Source organism: Mirounga angustirostris, unplaced genomic scaffold (assembly GCF_029215605.1).
Source record: "Mirounga angustirostris isolate CCGP_5_RB_7025 unplaced genomic scaffold, mMirAng1.0.hap1 SCAF_4, whole genome shotgun sequence".
NCBI classification, from domain to species: Eukaryota; Metazoa; Chordata; class Mammalia; order Carnivora; family Phocidae; genus Mirounga; species Mirounga angustirostris.
Window position 1 is genome coordinate 42468590 of NW_026991712.1, and position 25058 is coordinate 42493647.

A 25058-nucleotide genomic window follows, 5' to 3' on the forward strand; every position below is an offset into this window, starting at 1 on the left:
TTTTTTTTTTTTTTGGCTACAGAGGGATGCTAATGATTTTCAAAGAGGTGTTTCAACTCTTAATGCTTAATGGAAACTTTCTCCTTAATGTAATTCCAAGGATGGGAATTGTGTTCTCTCCATATGGCTAAATGTTACACAAAATCACATCTGTGTACTCTTCAAAATAATATTTTATGCACTAATCATCCTGGCCTCACACTCAGAACAAGCATATAGCATGAAACACAAATCCCTCAGCCTGGTGTGAAGGCCATAAGTAGCTCTCAGTTCTTTTCTTGAGCATTGCTATTATCCTTCTGCATACACCCTGTCCTGCAGTGAAATTGGACCACTGCCTACACATATCTGGAACTTTCCATATCTTGCTCATACTTACTTACATACTCTACTTAAAATGTTACCTCAAATGTTCCATTCTCTACCTATTCTCAAATGCTGCTTGAAGCCTTTCTGGATTTCTTAACTTGAAGCATTTGTTTTTTCGAAGATTCAGGAACTTATGCTTCCCTTGGGCTACCTCATCATTAAACTTATCATTCAATATTGTAATTATTGTCTGCATTTTTCTCTGGTAGGGGAGGCTGCATTCCTTAAGGACGTACTTACATTTACTCATCCCCAGCAACTAGCAGATGGGCTAGTACACAATAGGCACTTAGAAAATATCTATAGAATTGCATAATTAGGTTGGGTTTGGGCGAATCTGGCTTATAGTAATCAACTGTGTGCGGTATGATAGAAAAAAAAGTTACCTGGGAATCAGGATATCTGAATTTTCATTGTGAAACTGAGTGTCAATGGACAATTAGTTTTTCTGACCATTCAAGATAATATCACCTCTGTCTCTGTTTAGATAGAAGAAGAAAAGTTTAGGCATTGGGTACTTGAAAAGACTGGAAAGAATGCCACTGAGGGAGGAAAGAAGACTGAATGGAGTTCCAAAGGTAAATCCTGCCCAAAGAGGCCATTGGTCATGATTTGCTCTGAGTACCCAAGGCTCTTTGTGGTGGATACCTCTTTAATAAGAACAAGGGTATTATACACTCTCCCTTAAGAGACAAAACACTTGTACTCTGAACTCAATTTAACTGCATTTTTCATTCTTAAACTTCCTGTTCCTCATCTATAACAAATGAGATGTTGTGTGAAAAATTTAATCAGTGTTGAGTAGTACAAAGCAAGTGCTCAATAAAATATTAGTTTATGGGACTACACCAAAATAAAATTTTTTTCACAGCAAAGGAAGCCATTAACAAAATGAAAATGTAACCTAGTGAGAAGGAGATCATTTGTAAATAATATATCCAATAAAAGGTTAATATCCAAAATATTTAAGAACTTACACAATTTAACACCAAAAAACCAAATAATTCAATTAAAAATGGGCTGAAGATCTAAATAGACATTTTCCTGAAGAAGACAGATAGATGGCCAACAGACACATGGGAAGATGCTCAACATCACTTATCATCAGGGAAATGCAAATCAAAACCACAACAAGGTATCACCTCACACCTGCCAAAATGACTAGAACCAAAAAGACAAGAAATAAGGTGTCAGTGAGGATGTGGAGAAAAAGAAACCTTCATGCACTGTTGGTGGGAATGTACATTGGTGCAGCCACTGTGGAAAACAGTATGAATTTCCTCAAAAAAATTGAAAATAAAAATACCATATGATCCAGTAATTCCACTACAAGGTTTTTACCCAAAGGAAATGAAAACAATAATTTGAGAAGATATGTGCATCCCTATGTTTATTGCAGCATTATTTACAATAGCCAAGATAGGCAAACAACTGAAGTATCCATCAATAGATGAATGGATAAAGCTATAGTATATATACTATGAAATATTATTCAGGCATAAAAAATGAGATCTTGCCATTTGTGACAACATACATGGACCTAGAGGGTACTATGCTAAGTTAAATAAGTCAGACAAGGACAAATAACCTATGATTTCACTTATATGTAAGTCTAAAAAACCCCAAAACAAATGAATGAAAGAGCAAACAAAGAGGAAACACCCATAAATACAGAGAACAAACTAATGGTTGCTGGTGGGGGAGATCCTGGGCAAAATGGGTGAAGGGGAGTGGGTGATGCCTGCTTTCAGTTATGAAATGAAGACATGGGGATAAAAAGTACAGCAGAGGGAATTTAATCAATGGTATTGTAACAGCATTGCATGGGGACAGATGGTAGCTACACTTGTGGTGAGCAGAGCATGATGTATAAACTTGTCAAGTCACTATGTTGTGCACCAAAACCAATGTAACATTGTGTGTCACCTGTACGTCAGTAATTAAAAAAAAGAATAAAATGGTTCAAAAAATGAGTTTATTACTCTTGAATATTAAACTGCATCTGAAAAACATATGAACAATTCGGATCAAGCATAAGACATATAACTCAAATGTTACATACTTTCTTATAACAAATAAAATTAATTTGGTTGGTAGAATTTGCTTTTGTCCCTGTTTGCGTAAATCTCTGCCTTCCCTTCCCCTCATCTACTAAACTGCATCTCTTTTCATGGTTTCTGATATCAGTGAACAAATGACCCCCCAAGCACTTCTCACCTGCAATCAAAACATTACTTTCCTTCATAGATTTCCATGGAAACAAAGCCATAGGGAAAGGGAAAGGGGTGGCTGGGGAGGGAAAGGGAGCAGGGAGGATGGGAGGAAGACAGGCTTGTTGTGATATTTCCTCTGGACCTTAGGCACCTTGTGTGCACCTTGATTGCTTTACTTTCTTTATCATTTTAATCTCACCCATGACTATGTGTGCTTCTCTTCTAAACAAAACTCCATATTTAAGGTTGTTTTTTGGCCACTCGTTCTCATGTATATATAGGTAGAATGAAAAGACATAGGATTCCTTATTATCTGTATTTGATTTAGCCACTATTCTCCCCTTAGAATTTTGCTTCTGTTGCTGGTCTCCTTTCTCTCTGTTCCTGTTCCACCCCACTCTTCACTTTGCCCATAACCATTTAGATTTATTATCAGTTCCTTGCCTTTTTGTTTGATTTGATCTTCAGTTCATGGTCTATGCCGAAATTTGATTCATGAGTCTTCTTTCTTTATCCCGTCTGATTTCATTCCGTGATACCTTGCCCCCACTTGTGATTTCTCTGCTATCTCCTGTCTCATTTCCTTCAACAGCTTCAATAAAATGTATGGCTTCTTCTTCCATTTGCTCTAATCACTTTTAGGCAGTCATTATGCTTAAATATTTAGCCTCTGTTGATTTTCACTTGCACATCACCTTTTAGTTAAGACTGTGATGTCAAATATCCTTTATAGCTTTTTTATTCCTCTTTTTTCCTTGTCATGCTTCTTTGCTCCTGCATAGAATTTCCCCAGAAATTTTCCTGGAGTGACTTTCTAAGATCTGCCTCTATTTTTTTTTCCTTTGTAGGCTATAGGCTTTCCATTTCAGTGCTTAATATTTTTTCCTCTTCCTCCGCTACGTTAACTATCACTTCTCTCATTCCCCTCTCTCCTTTTACTCACTAATGAGCATAATTGCTGATTCTTAATACAATATTTGGATTTAAGGAAGCTGATGAGATGGAGGACAAGGAGGTTTTCAGCAGCAGCTGCTCTAAAATTTCTGTTACACTGAGGTAACCCTGAACAGAAAGCAGAAAATGTTACTTAGGTAATATATGAAAGACCAATATGCTAAGAAAGCAAAATGTTAGCCTTATAAGAACTGTGGCCATGAGATTGTTAAGGAGTAAAGGTGAATGCCGGCGTGTCTGAATTTGGGAAGGTGGTGTAGTAAAGAGCTTTGCTACTCAGAGTGTGGTTTGTGGAATAGCCCCCTTGACAGCAACTAGATGCTTGTTAGAAATGCAGGATTTTTGGTTCCATCTCATATCTACACAATCAAATCTGCATTTTTAACTGATATTTGCACATTACAGTTTGAAAGCACTGGTATGGAGTAAAGCATCCTTAAAATTCAGGTCAAGTTCAGTTTAGCACTCCCTAGGCAAATTTGAAGTTAGTGACTTGACCTCTTTGAATTTCTGTTTACTCACTCATGAGCTGTGAGTAATAATAGCTAACCTTTAAAGTTGTTGTAGGGAATAGAAATAATGTACAATTCTTGTAGCAGACAATAAATAGTAATGGCTCTACTTGTGGATTTCCTAAAAGACAGAACAGGGAGGGGATTTTAGGGGATGTAGTGTGACTACATTTTAAGTTTAGAGTCATGAAAAGGAGAAAATACCTGTGTCCAAAAATATTCCCATTTTTCTCTCTGCTGTCTGAAACAAAACCCCACATTTCTCAAACCGTATAGATGAAAGCTTAGTTATTTTGTGAATTATAAAGGCATCAACCCATAAGCAAATGTTTAAAATTGTGGATATAAACCAGAAAAATGGATTAAATTGGATTAAATGTTCATTCACCCTTGATACTGTGTCAAGAACTTCGCCTTTGTAACAAAAGTAATGATCGGACTTGGTTTTGAGTCTCAGTTTGCTGACTAATTCTGTATGCTTGGCCAAGTCACAGACCTTTTGGGGGCCTCAATTTTCTCGTCTGTAATATGCAGGAAATAATAATTCAGACGGTTGCTTTGAGAATCAAATACAAATAATGTGATAGATTTATTATGGATTTAATCTCCCATTCATCCACCAATTCATTCAACCAACATTTACCAGCTGCCCATTATGTTCTGGGCACTGGGAAGGGCACCAGACTTCTAAACGTGAAGCAGACATAGTCCTTCTCCCGAGGCACTCACTCTCTTCAAAAGAAGATATGTAAAACCTAGCTCTGACCAAGAAGTAGTGAACACAGAATAAATATCAGGCACCATACTAGACACACAATGGTATTTACTTGTTTCTCAGGACAACTGAGGCTTCGTGAGGCTAAGTAACCTCTCAAAGGCATGCAGTTAGGCAGCGGCAGACACGAAATACAGTAAAGCCTCCTTGTATAAGCTTTGGGCGAGCACTATGCAAAAGGTAGCTGCTATGATCCTGGCAGAGGGCAGAATTCAGAACGAGATTGCTTTATTGGAAACTCCCTTGCCCTTGGGATTCCCTGTTCTGCATCTTTTCCTGAGAAAAGAATTCCTTCCACTCTGTGCTGTTTCTCTTGTACAGATGCATCCCAGCTGGAGCTGAGACTGAGACGTCACCTGCAGAATACTGAGTCTCACTCACCTTCCATCCCCATTAAAAAAAAAAAAAATTCTGCGGTTACATTTCATGCACCTTTTAACTCTCCAGTGGCCATTTGGTCTATGCTGTTTCTGTTTTGTGGATACATTTATTTTATGTGTTATTTCCCCTTAAATTTTAAGGACATGTATCTTCATGAAAAGAACAAAGGAAGAAAAACAACTTGTAAATTATCACAAGAAAAACCCCTGCTAAAAACAATAAGTTTGCTGACAGATGGCAGAATCAGTTGAAAAGCGAGTACCATATTTACTAAGTCTAACCCATTTAGTAAGCCAAAAAAGTGTTATCTAATTCTATCCCCTGTGTATGTGTGTGTTTTGGAGTAAACAGATGCCTAATGAGGAATGTGTCTAGTGTAGTTTTGAAGGAACCTGGATAAACCCAGGTTCTGATTTCGGGTTTGATTTTGACAAATATATAAGTGTACAAAGTCAAATCTATTGTAAATAAAGTTGTCAGAGCAAAAACAGCATTAAAATGCTGTCAAAGCAACATTATTTTTTAAAAACAACACACCCTAGAATTATTGTACCACATAAATTTGCTTTTAGAAATCTATTATTTATACAGTTTTATAACAACTACAAAGTACTTAAAAGGAGGACACATGCCCTGTCATCATTAGAAAACCTGGATGCGTGCCCGGCCAGTATAACAAGTCTGAATATTATCAAGCTTTTTATAAAACGGTATTAAACAAAGTGGAAATAACTCATCGAGACATACATTTGTTTATATTGTGTAGGACATGGCTGAGACACAGCCTCCCCACCCTCACTTTCTTCCCTCCAAAACCCAGTTTTCTAAAAAAAAAAAAAGAAAGAAAGAAAGAAAGAAAAGAAGTACTAATCCTACAATTGTCTTATTTTGAATTATGAGTTTTGAGACTATGTATTCAGATGATGTTTCAGGATCCAGTCTGAAGCATGAAGAATAAGTAAAGTTTGGGATACTGTATACATAAGTAGAACTGAGAATAGAATAGACTCAATTCTAAGGAAGCACACGTACTCTGGTTTCTAGAAAGTGGACTTATAGGTTATTATCTAATGCCTCTGTGAGTTTCTTCAGGTGAAACATCGAGAGCAGCAATTTGCACAGGGTTAGTGTGGTGTAGATATTCTTCCCCAGGTAGCCAAACAACGTGGAGAAAAATATAAAGGATTCCTTTTCTTTTTGGCCTTCTCTCTTTTAATAAAAAGCATGGAAACATGAATAAATGATTAATCAAGTAATATCACCCAAAGTAAACTTTAAAACAAGGAGTATTGTTAGAGATAAAGAAAAACATGTCACAATGATAAAAAGGTCTATTCACCGAGAACATATAGTCCTAAATGTGTATGTATCTCAGAACTTCAAGGTACATGAAGCCAAAATGACAGAAATAAAAAGTCAAATAGAAAAAGCACCCAATCATACACAAACAATGAATCATGGAACACTACATCAAAAACTAATGATGTAATGTATGGTGATTAAGATAACATAATAAAATTAAAAAAAAAAAAGAAAAAGCACCCAATCATAATTGATGATGTTAATGATCCCCTCTCGGTAATTGATAGAATAAGTAAACAGCAAAGCAGAAAAGATAGACACGAACAACTATCAACTGGACTTTCTAATTGATTAATAGAACCCTACACCTAATGATTGCAGAATATACATGGGTTTCAAGTGCCTATGGAAAATGTGCTCTTATTGGACTTTAATTTTCATCTTGTAACTAATGAGCATAGACATGCTTTTATGTTTATTGGGTATTTGGCTATTGCTATAGATGCTGTTGGTGCCCTGGACAGACCTTCTTCACTAGGACAGTGCAACTCTGCTTCAGCTGCTAATAATAGCAGAGGATTGCCATTGGCTGATGGGGGCCACCACACCCTGTAGAAGCCACCTTGCTTGGAATTTCTAGAAGGCAATGCCACCCTACCCGAGGCAGCCTGTAGCTAGTGACCGGCTGATGTGGGGGTACTATAGGTCAACTACTTTGTGTCTGGGCAGGACAAGCTGTGGGGTACAATTCATGTTCCAGAACTCTTTATAAAATCAGGCTGAAGCTAGACTTTAAAAAACAAAAAAAAGCACAGTACTTGGCTTTTCCTCTTTCCCATGCCTGCCAGGGCGGGGGAGCTGTGTGTGTGGAGGAAGGCAGTTAGGCAGAGAGCATTGCCAATACTTCCATTTCAGTTCACCCCAGAGAAGTAGGGAAACAGACTCAAGTCCGCTCACTTCGGTCTTTGTTTCTTTAAGACATAAATTGCCATTAGTAAAAGGAGAGAATCTGTTGGCTGCTTTTTATCAGAATGATGACACACTGAATTATAAGAACAGAATGACTTTGACTTCCTTGATTTGAGTCCTAAAATCTTTTTAAATCCAGGGTTACCGATAAGGTTGAGTTACCGATAAGGGTTACCGATAAGGCAGAGTTCATCCTGTGGAGCCTGTCAGTAACACAGATTTTCCAGGTGGTAGCTAGTGTTTTTCCCTTTCCTTCCTAAATATGAAAAAAGTTCTAGTTCACGGAAAAGTTCCAGGGAAAATTCTTAATTCCCTTCTGGGCGGGTTCAACCAAGATTCAAGTACGGAGTTCTCTCTTTCTTTCTTTCCAGTAATTTGCTGAGCTGTGCTGTGCTGTGCTGCTTGGCAAGCTACTTAACCTTTCTGAACCTGGATTTAGAAAACTCCAAAATATTTGACACATGTCTCCAGAGGCGCCAGTAGAATTAGTGAATGATTCAGCAAATGTGTTTTACGATTCCTGGAAAAGTAAGCTCATACTTTTTTATAAGTGCTGAGTAATGTCAAATAAAGCTTATCACACACTTTGCCAACTATCCTAATGTACTCTTTTAAAAGAATACTCCAGTTTTTCTTTATTTATGTGCTTATTTTATTTATGCCTTCCCTCTTTTTTGGAAGTCCACCTATATAGCCTTCATTTGGAAGCAAAATCTGGAAACGTTAATCATTGAGTATACTACACGAATTATTTCTTTCTCATTTTTATTCTTCTGACTGAAAAACTAAAATATATTTGATTTTTTTTAAAAAAAAACTTTGAATATACAAATGTATGACTTAGATCAGAGGCCAGATTTGGCTTAACTGTAGTTGCCAACCTGTGATTTAGCTCATGGAAGAATCTTGTATTCACGCCACCCAATATACAAACTCTCTCTCATCCATTATTTATTTGTGACTTGGTTTATATGCTTGAGGAGTTTTTTTCTTTTTCCTATATTTATTAATCAGCAGAATAACCTCACAGAGAATTTATAACATTCAGCTGTAGGATAATAATAATAGTATGAGAGGTAATTTTCTCTATCTGACTCCTCTAACCCATTGTTGCCTCCACCCCCAACACAACGGAGTCTTCCTAGCTTTGTTTTCAAAATTTAAAATTTTATCTTTAGTTTTTATCTTACGTTTACCTTCTCTTTAAAACTGTTTTTCGAAGTTTTTATTTTCAAAAATTTCAAACCCACAGGAAAGTACAATGCATAGCTGTATAATATTCATTTGATTTCACCAACTGTTAATGTTTTGCCACCTTTGCTTTATCTCTTTCAAACACAATTGCTTTGCTGAAATATTTGAAAGGAATTTGCAGACAGGCAGATACTGTGGCTCTTGACTTCTTTATACCTCAACATAAATCCTCTTAGAGCAAGGACGTTCTTTGACATGAACACAAAACCACCGTCACACTTCCAAATTAACAGTGATAGAATAATATCATTTAATATACAACTGTCCCCAGACATCTTTCAGCTGACCCTCCTCCACTCCCCAGCCCGAAATCAGAATCCAATTAAGGATCACACTTGGCATTTGCTTGTCATGTGTCTTTAGCCTTTTTTAATACAATAAGGCCCCTTTGCCTTTTGTTTTTTATGACACACTTTTTTTTTTTTAAGAATATAGATTAATTGATGTGTAGAATGTCTTCAAATCTGGATTAGCCAAATAGTTTCCTCACTACTAGATTCAAATTAAATACTTTGGCAAGAATACTACATAGGTGCTTTCTTGGACTTTGCATTCCATCACATCAAAGGCATGATGTCTGTCTGTCTGTTTCATTATTGGTGATGTTAACTTAGATTATTAAGTTAAGGCATAGCTCCCACCTCTCTCTTTGCAACCAAGAAGTACTCTGTGGTATAATACTTTGAAATTATATGAATAACCTATCATTAAATGATGTCCCAATCTTGGTGTGTGAGCAAAAGGATTATTTTCTAATTTTTTCATTCCTTCCATGTTTATTAGTTATTATTCTTATTTACCTTCTTTCTCACCCCTTTTCTTTAAATATTATTATGGTCTTATGGATTTTTTTTTAATCAATGTGTTATAATCTATCACATCATTATTCATTTTTGATGCTCAGATTGTCAGTAGTTTGACCAGTCAAGCCCATCAAGCTGGCTTTTGTCTTTTAGACATATCTCTCTCATCCTTTGAGTACTTCAGGGCAGAATTTTCCAGGCTTACTTTGTGTTTTCTCTGCCTATACTTGGAATCAACCATGTCTCCAAGGAGTTTTGTTTTCTTTTAGAGAGAGAGTATTTTAGAAACCAAGATTTTGGTACTAGAAGTCCTTATTGCTACTGGGATGTCATTTCTTCTAGATTATTTTGATGCATAGCTGGCATATATCTTTAAAAACATCATGAGGTTCATATAGGTGCCTCCAATTTAAATTTATCACCACAGAGCTCTTCCTCTTCTCCCCACTCCATTTATATCATTTCTCTCCCATAGTGAGAACCCTGATTCCAAACTATATCATTCTATTTACTCATGTGTCCTATAGTATTGAAAAAAATGTAGGTTATTACTTGAACAATACTACCACTACCATCAGCAAACACACTATGTAAGGCTTAAATTTCTTTGCAGTTCTTTATTTTTTGGACTATATCTACTAAGATTTTATAGTAAAGGTGCTATTTTTATAAATTATTTTTTTCTGTGTGGTTGTGCTACCAATTGGATTAAATTTTGGTTTGTTTCTGTTTGTATTTAATTTTAGGGTTAGATTTTTGCATCCTTTTTGATTTAATAATTTTAATTAAAAATATATGGCTCAAATATGAAAGCTTTATTTAAAAATAGAATCAGAGACATCTCATTCCTGTTTCATACCATCTACCACCTTCTTAACTACTCCTACAGTAATAATTATCATTGTTGTATAGTGCAGTTTTAGTTTGTTTGTAAAAATTAGCAATGTCTACTCATTTGCAATATATATTCCTATTTCTTCATCGTTCTATGTATTCTCATATGCATCTTTCTTCACTTGATAGCGTAAGCTTGAAATCACTTCCTGTCACTTCACAAGATCGAGTTATAATTTTGTACAGCTTATTCCATTGTGTTTTCCTACAGTTTATTTAATCTGTCTTCCATTAGGCATTTAGGGTATTTGCAATGCTTTGCTGTTACACATATTTCTGCAGTGATTAATCATGTGTGTGTCTGTGTGCATGTGTTGCCTTATATTTAAGAGGGATATTCTTATCTTGAAGACCTAGATTTCATTGTGTCCTAGGGGATAATAAAGCTCTCTTAAGGGGGGGGGAAAGAGAGGAAAGGCTCAGTGGGATTGAGTAAGAAGTGAATGGTAAGGCCCCAAAGAAAAGGGTTGGATCCCATGAAACTGAAGAAGGGAAAAGATGCTAGATTAAGTAGTTGGCACAGTCCTGTGGCCAATTCCATACAGTGCTTCAGAGATGGCAGAAACCGTGTAGGATAGACTTGTGGAAGGAATGGAAAGGAGCTATAAGGGCCCAGGTGTTGAGAGCCTAACACATTTCCGATGGCCAAGTAGACTTGGAAGGAGTGGATTCTATGAGCAACAAAGCTACCCACTCTCCAAAGTACCATCCAAGTTTGGGCAAGTTTCATCTCATTGGTGGTCATGATGGAAGCAAGGACAGAGGTTATTCCCAAAGTTTCATGACTTTTAAGCTCCCAGAACTCTTGTATAATCTTAGGAAAAAAGAGAAACACTCAAAATATTTTTGAGATTAAGTTTTCTACCAGCACGAGAGACAGAGAAATAAAGATATAGGATGTTTCTTTACCTCCACTGTTGTGAAACAAATCCATTCCTATTCCCCAAATGATTTAGTGTGTGTATGTGTGCGTATGTGTGTGTATATGTGTGTGTGTGTGTGTGTACACCTGTTTACAGAAATGGGATTGTAAGTATATACTGAATGGCATAACATTTTCTTCTAGGACTCATTTTTCTCATTTAACAAAATATATTGGACATCTCTCATTTTTTCAACACCGGCATGATATTTCACTATATGGATATATGCTATTTTGTTCTTGATATAGTGCTAGTGGGGTAAATAAGTACTAAGATATTCAGAGAGTATTAGATATTTTAGAAGCAGAGTTTGCAGCTGATTATGCTGCTATAAGAAAGTTTTAGCTCTAAGAAAGTTTGCATTCATGTTTTTCATAAGGAAAATAATTATACAGTGTTCTTTGTATTTTTTCAACATTGACAGATGGTAAGTGAACAGCCTGGGAGGAGGAGAAATGACCCAACTTGCTTCTGCAGCATTAGAAAAGATATCAAAGCAAGAGGCAGACACTCCCAGTGTCAAAGACTTTGTTTTCTTTCTCACTCATCTTATTCAAACTGATCACAAATTGCTTTATTGCATTCTACTGTGTCAAAGTAATTCCTTTTTACTTTCACATTGGAGAAATGTCTTAGCCTATGATAAAATGATTTCCTCAGATCACTTGAGGTTGGCAGTAATAGGTAATGAAAATTGTTCAGAAATCTGTCATAGTCATAACAACAATATATGGAAACACATAATATATCAATGCACTATTAAATATGAAAAGGCAAAAGAAAACTTTCCACTGAGCACTGTCCTGTGGGCTGCATAAAACATACCAGCCTAAGTCAGGAAAATTTTTGATGTGATTTCCCCCAACCCACCCAAGTGTATACCAGAATTGTAATGCTTTATCCAATGCCAGATTTAAGTTGTTGGTTGATTAAACAATAATATTCAGAACATTCTGCATTGCCAATGGAAATCTTTTGTCTGTTTTTTCTTCTTGTTTAGCACATTTGTGGAACCAGTTAACCTAACAACCTCAAAGATAGAAATTCTGGCACCTAATTTGCATATATTCTTTTTTTTTTAAGATTTTTATTTATTTATTTAACAGAGAGAGAGAGCACAAGTAGGCAGAGCGGCAGACAGAGGGAGAGGGAGAAGCAGGCTCTCTGCCAAGCAGGGAGCCCGATGCGGGGCTCGATCCCAGGACCCTGGGATCATGACCTGAGCCGAAGGCAGCCACTTAACCCACTGAGCCACCCAGGCGCCCCTGCATATATTCTTGAAGAAAAAATTCTGAAGCATATTAAATGGCTTATACTAGTGCAGGCGTGGGCACAGTGGAGCTCTACAGAGATAGCATATGAATGATAAACAACCTATATACTTAACTTCTGTTTTCAGATATCTCAGATACCAAAATGAGAAGGGAAGCATGGACAGCAACAATGACTGAAATGTGCTATGTAATAGAGTACACAAATTAAAGTCAGAACATTTTAGCTTTAGTTCCAATTTTGTCATTAAATATGTGACTATGGGCAAGTCACTTTCAGCGATGGTATTTGACAAAAAGGGTATGTGTGTGGGAGTACTGGACGAGATGAGTAAGTCCTAATGATTATTTTTGCTTCTCTTGGCAACAAGCTTTGCACAAAAGTAACATGTGTTTAAAATAATGTAGTATGATTTAGCGGTCAAAAACTTCTGTAATATTATGTAGTTGTTTTTATTTATTGATGGCATATTCTGGGTAATAGAGTATATTTATTTCCATAGTATAGGTGGTGAAACCAATAATATTCATAAACTTTCATTTTTCCTCAAAGATCAGTATGTATACTATACATATATAACTATCATCCAGACTCTCTGAATACTGATTTTATTCACTAGAGATGGGCCAATATGTATTGAGTATTTACTATGCTAGGAAGTTTGAAAGCAAGGATTCTGGAATCAGAAATGCCTGAATTTTAATCCTAACTGAAATTTCTTAGCTGTGACTTTGGACAATTTATATGACATTTGGGTGACAGAGAGAAGTTTGTGAGGAAAGCTTCAATTTTCTGAAGGTGAAACATATCTACTTAAATACTTTCCATGATTCCATTTCTGGAGCAAGGGTACTATAAAATATTTATGAATCTGGATTATAATGAAAATTATTAAGTAAAATGTCATTTATAATAATCAGAATATATATTAAGCTTATCTTATAAATTATCTAAGTTGATGGCAGAAAAGGTCATTAGCTAACATGATGAGTATACACTGTGGACTAAGACAGTCCTTAGAAGGAAAAGATATTTGGAATACTAAGTAAGAACCAATTCTCAAGGTAGGAAATCTTAAGCACTAAGTGAGGGATTTGGAGGCTCTGCTAATAGATGATGGACAGACAGGCCATTGAGCCCAAGATCCCACTGATAGAAGAGTGCAAGATATATTACACTCATTGTAGCAAATGGAAACCTTGAACAACCAACTAGAAAGATACTAGCTTCTAAGAGGCTCTGTTCCTGGAAATGCCATGGGAAGCATTCTGACTTTACAGATCTGCCTAGGAATCTTGGATAGCTGTTCAAATTGTTTTCATTGGATGTATAGTCTATGAGGATCTCTGTCCTTTAAGCCAAGGATCAACAGAAAAAGCCAGGCACATTTTCCCTCCGTTTCTCTTTTTGTTTCCTCTGCATAAATAAAAATGGGAAAAATAATCTTTTAAAACTAAACCTGTGGTTTTTATTTTTAGTTCCTGGATAGTTTTGAGGTAAAAAAAAATAATGGGTATTGGAAATTTAAATCCAACAAACAATTTAATTTTATATCAAAATGTGAAATGGCAATAATAGTAGGATCTCCTACATGAGACTGTTACATGATTTAAATGAAATAATAGATGAGTAACTAAGATAGAACTTAGTTACCTTGAGACTGGTCTCCACTTTGTCATACATTCAAAAGGAAAATAAATATGAATCCACATGAAATCTTTAAAAATTATGAACGTATTCTCTGAGAGTCTCTTGAAAGCACTTTGGAGGAGGTTAGACAGAAAACAATAATTTCTCTCTTTCTTCCCAAAGTCAAAAACCCCACAAGGCAGCTGCCCCAATCTTTTGTAATTCTCCTTCAACACCCTTCTCTAAACTATTCTTTCTTTCCTTCATCTTGGTTCTTTTCTCTTTTTCCCCCTCACCTACTGTGGCCCACTCATTATCCCATAAAGCAATCTGGTCTTAGTTCCCTTCAACTGAACTCCAATTGAATAGTTTTTTCTAGTGATTTCCTCCAATCCCATGACCTTATATAACATTATATAACATATATATGCTAATGACCACCAAATTACCATATTCAACAAGTATCTACAGCATCTGATAACCACTACAGACTCATATCCAACTACCAACTTGGATGTTATCTCTAATTAACATGCCAAAAATGTAACCCTTGATTCCTGTCATCCCAAATGTTTTTCTCTTCCATTTTTCCCTATATCAACAAATTGCACCATCATCCATCCCTTTCTTAAAGGGAAGAGTTGACTTATCCTTTCTCTTAACCCATACGTTGAGCCTCTCAGGAAAGCCTTTTATTTCTAACTCAAATATGTCACAAATCTATCCACTTCCATCATCCTAAATCCAGACATAATCACTTCTCAAATGGTCTACCATAACAAATCACAAACTGGACTCATGATCATTGACACTTGACAGTGGTCTTTTAAAACAGAAGCCAGAGATTTTTTTTTTTTAATTTATATCATGGAGTTCTTCTGCCTGAAACTCTCCAATGGCTTCCATTGCATTTGGAGCAAATCCCAAATTCCTGCAACTCATAAAGTCTTACAACACCTGGTTTCTGCTTCCTACCCTTACAACCTCATTGCTTAGCACTTCCCCATCTCTCACTACCCTCAGACATCTTAGCTTTCCTTTTGTCTGATGCTTCCAGCAGGGACTTTGCAATCGCTCTGGACTCTTCCTCCTAGTTCCAAATGACTTCCTTTTTCATCCAGGGTTTAGGTCAAACATCACCACTAGTAAGAGCTTTTGCTTACCGTATTATCTTCCTTCAAATCAGCTTACCCTATCTTATTTTATTAACATTAGTCATAATTCTCAGGAATAATTTTGAAAATATATATGTATGTATATTTGTTTATTTTCTGTCTTCTGTTGGTTTTGCATATGTCTTATTTGAAGGTAAACGTCAGGAGGACAGGGGCCATATTTTTCATATCTACAGCTATAATTCCGTAGTCCAGAATACTTCATGGCAAAGTAGATATTTAATAGTTGTTAGTTGAGTGACTGACTGGACGAAGGACTTTAATTTTTTTTTAATTTTATTTTTTTATTGTCACTCACTTCTGCAGTGAATTGTTGTGGCCTCTAAGGACACCCAGGATTTCCTTTAGAAAACCTTTCTTCTCTATTTCCTGCTGCAATGAGAGAGATATTCAGATGCTGTTAGGCATAGTGTGGTCTTTCTTAACTGCATTGTGTTTATCAAAGTTTCTTCTATTGCACCTTGAAGCCAAGGAATTAGAAAATGTTTTTGGGAGAAAATCCAGCAGCTTAAGACTTAATAGTCTCAGCGCTCTTCATGGTCTATGTCTATAATGAGAGAAGGAAGATGGGTGCCCAGTGAATTCTTTTCCTTATGTGTGTACCGCTTGCCACTAGTGAAATAATCACAAGTGTCACCAACCCCCAAGCACTGGACTGTTCTGCATTTGTTAGTGAATTGCATAATACATCCAGAGATCTATGAAGCACCAATAAATCAATGCCAGGGTCTGTACAGAAATTCCATTTGGGACCAAATCTGGCACAATGAAATCAAAGAAGCCATCACATTCATTCATTCTATTTCCTCTTGCATTACCCTCTTCATATTACTGCTGTCCCTTTCCCAACTCCTGCAACAGTGTCTTACCTGGACTCCCTGCATGTGCTCTTGTCCACCTTATGCAATGATTTTTTCAAACCTAAAATGTGACCATGTCTCTTACTTGCTTAAACATTTTAAATATTTCCCATTGTTAGGAGTTAGGATAAAGACCAAAATCCCTAGTAAGGCCTTTGAGTAGGGTGATCACATAATTTCCTCCGCACACTGGAATGCATTTAGGAGTGAAAGGGTATGTTATTAATTACACGGACAACAGGCATCAACTGAGACTGTTCTAAACTTACTGGGGCATATGTCTTTCTACTCTAAACCTCTGCATTTGTTTGTCCTCACCTTTCCCTCCAGCTTCATGTTTCATCTTACTTGCTCTTCCTTTTTACCCTTAGTCATACTCACCTTCTCCAAATTTTAAATTCTGTGTCATTTTAGCTGCAGAAGCACTTTTCCCTCTGCCTGGATTATTCTCGCATCTTCAGCCCCGCCCTTTTTTTTGCATAGCTAATTACTTTTCTCGAGTGAAACCCTACTCTAATATCATGTGTCAGCTAATGATCATTTCTTCAGCAAACTTTACCCTGCCCGCCTCATTTAGCTAGTTCCCCCATTCCACAGTCACTGTACCAGATACCTCACTGAAAATGCACTTACACTCCTCTGAAGTTTACATTTATTGATGTGGTTATTTCATCAATTCTGTTCCCCCAGCCCCACCAGACTATGGGAGCAACAGAAGGCTTGGCACTATTTTATCTCTGCATCTAGAAAAGTGCCTGAATCTCTATATGTAGAAAGTGCCCGACACATCATAATGCCTGCTGAATTACGAGTTGAGTATATTAATTAACACAGAATTTACACAGGGGATCTACATCTATATCTATATCTATATCTATATCTATATCTATATCTTAATATATAAATACACAGTACACTGGTAGGAATCATCACTATTTGCCTGTGATTATTTTAGAGTGAATTTTTCTTTCTCTTTTAAAAAATGTTGAATTGAAGAAATCCTAGGTGCTTATCTATATCTCTTATGAAACCATTTAAATTTCTGCCTCTTTTAGAAGAAAAATGGAGGACAGTGAATGCTTTGGTCTGCATAAGATGAGGTGACCAGCATGGGAATTAAAGACTCATGGTTCGGGCGCCTGGGTGGCTCAGTTGGTTAAGCGACTGCTTTCGGCTCAGGTCATGATCCCGGAGTCCCGGGATCGAGTCCCGCATCGGGCTCCCTGCTCGGCAGGGAGCCTGCTTCTGCCTCTGACCCTCCCCCCTCTCATGTGCTCTCTCTCTCTCATTCTCTCTGTCTCAAATAAATAAATAAAATCTTAAAAAAAAAAAAAGACTCATGGTTCAATAACTGTATTCCACATTCATAAAATGAATAGTCTATACTATATCCAATATTTTAATTTCAGACACATTCACAATCAATACTGATCATTACAGTCCAGTCAATTGTTCAGTGATCCATGTCAATCATGATGACAGCTGAAATTCATTGATTGGGTATGTCCTACACAGGCAGAGTCGCCATTGGGAAAAGCATTTTCCAGGAAGCAAGACCAGGCCTCCACCAGTTTGTAAAATAACTGGCAGTTGTCCCATGAGCCCCCACGTGGTCTTGTACCTTCAGACAATTCCTCCAGCTCAATTGCCAAATTCTCTAGATGCACCAGCCATCATTACCAAAACTTACTTTCTGAAAATTATCATACATATATTCTCCCTAATATATCACATATATATTAGGGAGAATTCTAACTTCAGTTATAAAAACTTCAGAATTTTAAGCATCATCTCTTAATATGCTAAAGGAATATTATGGGATTTGACATGGGACTTATGGGCCATCCTAAGCGCCTTAAAATAAAACCTATTGAGGGCTGTGATAAAGAATTAGTCTCACTCTCCAGGAAAGGTTACTGTACATTAGTAATTTCACAGTCAAATTTAGAATACCGCTTCCATTCCTTAAGATTTCAAGCATCTCTGAGTTAAAAAAAAATTTTTTTTTTCTGTGTGAGGAAGAATTGATAAGTGTAACATGAAATAGCCTCAAATAGTAGTCAACCAATATTGTTTTTGGTGCAAAATCTTACCAAAGAAAATTTCAGGAAAATCTTCAATTGATACAGAACTGCTTTTAATAGTTTAATGATTACAGTTCCTAAATTATTCCCTCTTAGAACTGGCTACACTCAAACTACATGGGGTCAATCTTAGCATAAGCCATTTGGTCGGGGGGGGGTCCAGATGAAATTTTTATCATCGCCTTCCTTCATCTTACCGTGTGCATGGGCACACGTACTATACCATCTCTTATTGCATTAAGTACAAGTCTTGTCCTCCTTTGTAACTTAGAGGAAAAAATAATAGGCCAGGTAAAGACTGATAGGAAACAAATCACAAAGAGTCTATCATACTTTGTCATAGCAAATAGCAGCTATCAAAAATGTCTAGAAACAAGGAAGATTTTATTGAGAAAATATAATTTGTATGTTTTAGACTTTTGAGATCCCTATCAAAGCCCTGCAGAGAATCTTTACTTTAATAGTCAGTGTGGTTTCTCTTGGTAAGTATGGAAAGAACATAATAAATAGCATTAAAATCCTGCAATATTAGAATGTGCATTATGAAGAAGAGTAAAAGAAACATAATATGCTTCATCCTATGAAATACAATGAGAGTTCAAAGACAAAATCAGTAAAACAGTAGAATGAGATGAGGAAATTGAAGAGGCAAGAAAACAATCGAAAGCCAATATACAAAACTAAAGAGAAAAGCAAAGACATGAAAGGAAGGAAGGAAGAAAGGAAGGAAGGAAGGAAGGAAGGAAGGAAGGAAGGAAGGAAGGAAATGAGATAGAAAGGGCAAGATAAATGGATTCATTACAAAATATTCAATTTTCTGACAAACTCTTAGGATCATCACAGTGAATACAAAGGAAAAAGGCAAAAGGAATAAAGCAATAACAGTAGATTTGAAAGATATGATGAAAAAAGAGAATTCAACATAATATATCATTGATATCTTTAGAATAAATAACCCAATAGAGCATAAAAAACATACAAAATTAGAATGAAAGATAACTCCCCCGCAATGAAGAGATACATTGAATCTACACAGTGAGAACTCAACATCTCAGGAACTCTGAAAAAATGACACAGAACTACATCCTGGTTAATTAAAATGAATGGCAAAAATAGGGAAATGATATTGTAAGCACCCATAAAAATTCTTTAACTAAACGAAGTGGGGGAGATCAGCCTGATTTGGGATTTCTACACAGTCACTGTTAGAATGTGAGGGAGCAATGCTCAAACAGTTTGAGGAAAAATAGTGTGACCAAAAAATATTAGCCAAGATGTAATTTAAGCATTAAGGCAATAGATAGATATTCTGCAACATACATGACCTCAGAAAAAGAGAAACGATGAACTCCTCTTGGAAAAAAAAAAGGAAAAAACCCACATATATTTAAAGATTTTTATTTATTTATTGAGAGAGAGAAAATGATAGAGAGAGAGCATGAGAGGGGGGAGAGTCAGAGGGAGACGCAGACTCCCTGTTGAACAGGGAGCCCGATGTGCGACTCTATCCTGGGACTCAAGGATCATGACCTGAGCCAAAGGCAGTCGCTTAACCAACCAAGCTCGCAGGCGCCCTTAACCCACATATATTTAAATCATACAAAAGAAAAAAAAAGAGTTCATAAATGTTGAAACTGGTAAAAGAACTGTAGCTGTTTATAATTATTAGAAACTAAAGTATAAATTATTTAAATAATTCCTAAATAATAATTATTTATAACAACATAATATAAATTATTAAAGTTATTGAAAGTGTAAAATTGTTAGCCTAAAAATAATAATCCAACTATCCCACATCAGGAAGTGGGGAAGTGGGGAAAAAGTCTGACTGTTAGCTTCACATATGTCATAAGAAACAGCTAAAATGTAATGTGCAAGTAAAAAGAATTATCCCAACAGCTTGATGATTTTCATAATCTTTTTTTTGAAAGCATATAAGGACTTTTGAAAAGTAGTTTCCCTGGTGATTAAAATTTTTTATTTAAATTTAAGCATTACTTTGTCACATTAGTTTCTTTTTTCTTTTTTCCTTTTTATAATTTTTATTTCTTTTTTCTATTAAATCATACAAACTTAACTTTTATAATTTTTAATTTAAAGGTAGCATGTATAATTTCATCTCATCTTATAAAAATATTTTTTTCTAATTCCCCATTATTCCTTTGGTCCCTGTGATCATCTAGTGTTAACAATTATTATTTCTGGGTAGTGGTATTTTTTGTGTAATTCTTTTTAATTTGTAGCTAACAGGTTTGTGGTTTAGAGTACTGATTGATTAGAATTTTTAATAGTAAACATACATTTTTTTTAAAAGTGCAATCAAGTTATTAATCTAGAATAATAAAAAGGCAAGTTAAAATATCTCAGTAATTTGTAAGTTGGCATACTTTCTTTTTAGGAGGTCAGAGTACATTTTTCTACTTCTCCTATTTTTTTCATTTTCTTTACTTGTGCCCTGATGTTCATGGATGGAGAAGTCTGTTGAAATTCTTCGCCAAACATTAGTCTAATAATCGGTAATTCTTATATTCATATTGTTTCTCATATTTATATGAGTTCATTCACTCATAATTCTTATTTCCACTTGTTTTTTTGTTGCTTTATTGGTACAAAATTGGGCAGTCCATGGGCCCAAGAACCAGGAACAACAATGTCCACATGGACCGGAGTCATCCGCCCACCTTGGACAGCTCTAAGTCTCCTCCCTAGTCTGCACCAAACATTGTAAGTAACACAAATATCCATCAACAGTGTATTGAATAAAACAATTATGGTCTACTCATACAATGGATCCTATACATCAAATAGAATAAACTATTGCTAGTTACTATAGCATAAATAAATCTTTCAAACACAATATTGAAAAAGAAGTCTGTGACTATATATATATAACTAAAATGTGATTCCATTTTTATGGCGTTCAAAAACAGGCAAAACTAATCTATATTTTTGGAAGTCAGATTAGTGGTCAGACTTTAAGAGAATCAGTGACTGGAGATGAGGGGGTCTACTGGGGGCTGGTAATACTTTTGTTTCTTGGTTACAAAGATCACACATGTGTTATGTGGGTGTGGTTACAAAGGTGTGGTTACACAGGCATGCATTCACTTTGTGAAAATTCATTGAACTAAACACATGCGATTTGTTTGCTTTTCTGTATATGTGATACTTGAATAAAAAGCTTGCTAAAAAATGTTTTTGCTCCAAAATCTTTTATTGCATAGCCCGTCCTTTCTGCACTGATGTTGTATTGTCAACTCAAAAGAGAGAGGGAGTCAATCATGGCTGCCACAGCTCCTGGAGCGCCCCCCTCCTGAGGGGAGCCAGCCTCATCCTGAATCCTAGCTCCTGCCTCCGCATCTTGCCAGTGGCCTCAGGAGCACAGGCTCATGTCTCATCTTTTTACAAACTGCAGGTTCTCTTTTTCTCCTTCTGTTTCCTGACACATGATGACCATATGCTCAAGCACTGGAGTCGGACGTCCTGAGTCTGAATCCAGACTTTGCCACTTGCCAGCTTGTTTGAGCTAGATATTAACCTTCTTTAACCCTCAGCTTTCTCACTGGTAAGAGGAATAATAGTTTCTTAATGAAAAAATTATTGTGAGAATTAATTAGATAGTGTGCATAAAGCCCTTAGCACTGCGCCTGGTACACAGTAAACTCAGATAAAAATTAGATATGATGATGATGATGGTGATGATGATGATGATGATAGACCTTCCACTTCCCTTGATTTCTTTTTACATTCTCTTTCTCCCTAGACTAGAGCACCATCTACTTAGATTCTTATCTATCCACTTTCCTTGTTCTCACCCTCCGTCCACCACGCTACAGACCAAAGTAGATGGTGGCAGAGTGCCCAGATACTTTTATGATCTCCAAGAATGCTCTCAAAAGCTATCACACAAATTGAATAGAAGCAATAGCTTGATCCAAAATGAGAAAGAGAGTCTTGTGTTCTCACATAATAGAGCTAAAGCCTTAAAACTTCTGTAGTACCTAGCACAGCATTCTATAATTAGACTTGGTGTTTAATAAAATGTTTTTGACAAGGATGGTAAGAAGAGCACACCCACTTCACATATGAGTTTGGGGGGCTAGGATACAATGTGGTTACAAATACCTTCCCACAGGTGCTTGCAGACAGGATGGCTCTATGAGATTGGTGGTGGCGTGTGTCATTTATCACCTGTGTTATTTACTCTTTAGTCTTTAGTTTGTGAACTTCTTGTAGTTATGAAGCTTCATGATTAAATAGAAAGAGCTTTGTTTCTGTGTGGTAGGGATACCCATTTAAAAGTTATTCTTTTTCGTAAGTGATGTTAACCTGTTTATTGAGTATGATCTGCTTATTGAGTTATTTACATAGAATCTCACCTGTAAATGGGTATACTAACATGTTGTTATTATAAAGATTTTTAAAAATATATAAAGTTCCTGGTACAAAGTAGTTGCTCAAAAATGGTAGATTCTTCTCAGGTCAGATTAGTGTTTACCTGGAGGTGTGTACTGAGCACTGAGAACGGAAAGGAAGGAACACTGAATTTACTTCTTCACTGCTCAGAATAGTCTATCTCCTTTCTCTTTCAGGGCTGGAGAATGGCCTCAAGCTGGAGGTGGAAAAGACTGGAATGTGGTTTTATGCCAAGCTGTGAACTCTATAAACCACTTCACCAGGAAGCCATTTCCAAGTCACATAGTGTTGGTAATTAATGCTGTATTAGTGACACTTCTGTAAGTGGGTTACAGATTGTTGCTGTGGTGTGTATAAAGCTTATTGGATAAATGTCTTTAGGAAAGGGAAAGGCATTAGTCTCTTGGTGATCAATAGGATAATAAATTGTGTTTTGTTTCTCTACCTGGATTTAATGTTTTACCTTTCAAATAAATGCTAGCTTGCTCATTGCTTCTCTGGTTTTCAAGGCTCATAGTATCTTGAAACACTTACAGTTACTCTCTCCACAATCAGAAAATCCCTAGCTTCTCTGCGGGACAAACAGTCACAGGAGTGAAAAGAACAGAAAATGAAAGAAACTAAAAGTAAAAACAGATGACTTAGAGGCTAAGTATGGAGCAGAGCTTTGATAATCTACTCACTAAGCAGCATGTCAATTCCATATAGAACCAGGTTTTCAAATAGAAGCATCCTCTTCCACCCATCAAAAACAGACCCAAATTTCCCCCTCTCACATGCTAAGGCCTTTGTGACATTCTTTTGGAGAAATTTTCCCTTTATTACATTGTGACATGTTTCTGGCCACCTAGCACTTAAGAGTGAATACAAATAATGTTTTAAATTAACAGCAACTTAACTATTCTCTTCAGCTTTCCCCAATTCAAATATGATCAGGACTTAAGATTCTGCAAGAGCCAAGGTGGAAATGCCCATTGTTAGCAACAGGATTAAAAGAGAGTCTTGTTGGTGTAGTTTCTTTTCCTCTTTGCCTTCTTTTATCTGAGTTGCTCCTATGGAGCCAGTTTCCTAATGTCCAAAAAGGTCATGATTCAGTCACAAAAGAATGGGAATAGAGAGGATGTAAAAAAAAAGGAGTCATAGTTTCTTTCCTTCATTTTACTCCCAAATGACTCATGCTGCAGAAGAGAAGTAATTTATTATATTCTTTATCCCAGTTCAATCTGGGCAACTGGCAGAAACAGAGGAGATTATCTCCTCCACCCCTTCGCCCCCTACCAAAGAACTTCTGTCCAGTATTGGTTGCATACCTAGCTAATCAATGACAGATTCTCTGTAATCATCATTACAATTCAACACCCAAGGTTAACGAGTAGTCCTTCCAGACGAGTATGTATCATGAGGCAAGACATTATTCAACAAGAGTTAATGGTCTTCCTACTATGTGCTGGGTACCCTGCTAGGATCTTGAATCGGAACTTAGCTCTTGAGAAGGAATGAACAGTTTAAAACCAGGGAGGAAGCCAAACTGCAGAATGGTTTTATTTTCCTCACCAATGCCATAAAGAATATGTCATTTTACCACCTCCCATACTGTTGGGCGTGTTGATGCGTGAGTGTAGATAAAATGTGTGTGGCTTGCAATGGGTCGCATTTATATGCCTTGTTATTCCTACATAAATATGCCCAGCCCAGCTTTTGTTAATTGCTCTTTAGAGTGATGGTGATTAAAGTAAATACAGGAGTACAAATAAGAATGCTTTAAAATGATGGTGTAATCATTACTAATTCATTTTATATTTATTGTGGTATTAATTCTAATGAACCTTCTTGATATTAATGTGGGTGTTATAAGTACTCAGATTGAATTTTTCACTTTGAGTCAGTATTAATTAAATGAATGGTTATTATTACCTGTGTAATGGGCCTAGAAGGGATATTATTTTGGTGTTTATAAAAATCAATAGTAATGCTTTAATAATAAAAGCTTGTTTTTATTCTTTCATGTTGATTATGGGTGCTGCCTGATTAATGCATGCTTATTGTACAATAATACAGTTAAGTAGATTCCAAGCTCATGATCCTAAGTTCCTGTCAGATCTTCCTTACCCACCAAAGAAAGAGCAAATCCTATTAGAGATTTTGTTTTTTTCTAACTCCTTGAAATTGAGAGCTGGTGTATAGTTTGTATCGAATGCTCCCGATTAATCAGATTGTTAGAACAATCAACATAATTTTCTAACAATAAGTTAAATGAGGTGATATAAAAGGGC

The 25058-nt window shown here is 36.2% G+C and overlaps 1 long non-coding RNA gene across 1 annotated transcript in view; it reads left to right on the forward strand.

The window, feature by feature from the left end:
- Positions 1–24795, forward strand: part of LOC123860512 (uncharacterized) — a 112358-nt gene extending 87563 nt beyond the window's left edge. The window contains exons 4-6 of the long non-coding RNA XR_008507661.2: positions 857–947; positions 20992–21093; positions 22962–24795. This is a non-coding gene — a long non-coding RNA (uncharacterized LOC123860512). The remainder of the gene's footprint in view (positions 1–856; positions 948–20991; positions 21094–22961) is intronic.
- Positions 24796–25058: the final 263 nt, after the last annotated feature.